Source organism: Octopus bimaculoides, chromosome 4 (assembly GCF_001194135.2).
Source record: "Octopus bimaculoides isolate UCB-OBI-ISO-001 chromosome 4, ASM119413v2, whole genome shotgun sequence".
Taxonomy (NCBI): domain Eukaryota; kingdom Metazoa; phylum Mollusca; class Cephalopoda; order Octopoda; family Octopodidae; genus Octopus; species Octopus bimaculoides.
Window position 1 is genome coordinate 9,260,668 of NC_068984.1, and position 1,297 is coordinate 9,261,964.

Here is a 1,297-nt window from a genome sequence, read left to right on the forward strand (position 1 = left end):
TATATATATATATATATATATATGATTGTATGCATGTATGTATGTATGTATGTACGCATGTAGTGTGTAACTGAAATATGTATATGAATATATATTTCTATATTTGTACATGTACGACTACATATGTATGTGTGTGCCTGTGTATATGTGCTAGAGTGTGTGTGTGTGTGTGCGTGGATATGTCTTCGCACATACACACACACACACACACACACACACACACACACACAATCCCAACACACACGCATACATAAACCTGCGTATATATATATATATATATATTTAACACGTTCCCGTACGTCGAAACGTGAAAGGCATTCGCTGTGGGATTTTGTTTGAGGGAAAATACATTCTCTCAGTAGCGTTTGTTTAGGAAAACATATTCAGCTGAGCTCCAACTGACGTCAGAGATCTACCAGACACGAGGTTTCCGCTTGACTTAGCTTTTAAGTAACAAATACCAAATCAGCCATTTGGAGCTAAGCCGGAAATGTTGTCCCTGTATAGAGAAAACAGCAACCAATGCCTTGTCGTGAGTGCTGAGGCTTGCTTATGCAGATGTGTGTAGATAAATTTGCCTTTGAGCATGTGCGTATATATGAGTGTGTGTGTGTGTGTGAGTACAGACATATACAGACATACATACATATACGTATGTATATAACCATGAATATATCTGCACATATATATATATATATATATATATATATATATATATATATATATATATACGCAAACACACACACACACACACACATGTATATATATATATGTGTGTGTGTGTGTGTGTGTATTTACATTCACACACGCATATATATATATGTATGCATGAATGTATATGTGTATACGTGTAAAACATTTCTGTAGTGAATGCGCTGACCCAGTGTTTGGGCTGTTGCACACACAATCGCAAGACCGTGATTTCGATTCTGGGACCTGGTATTGCCTTGTGCCCTTGACCAAACCACTTTATTTCACTATATATATATATATATGCATGCAAAGAGATTAATTGAACGGGCTTTATAACACCGCGCTGTAACTGTTTCCTTGCATCACTAGAAGTAGTTTCTTTCAAACATGTGTAGTGATTTTTGATAAAGCCTGTTCAATACGTCTTCTCGTATTAATAATTATTGTAAATATCCTGCGGATATTTTAGGATATCCCCCATGTATATCCAGTGACTGAAGTCCATCATTTGGAAATCTGATTCTCGTGGAGGAGCTTTGGAAAGCACACTACTCTAAGGTATTTAGCCAGAGTGTATCAATATATATATATATATATATATATA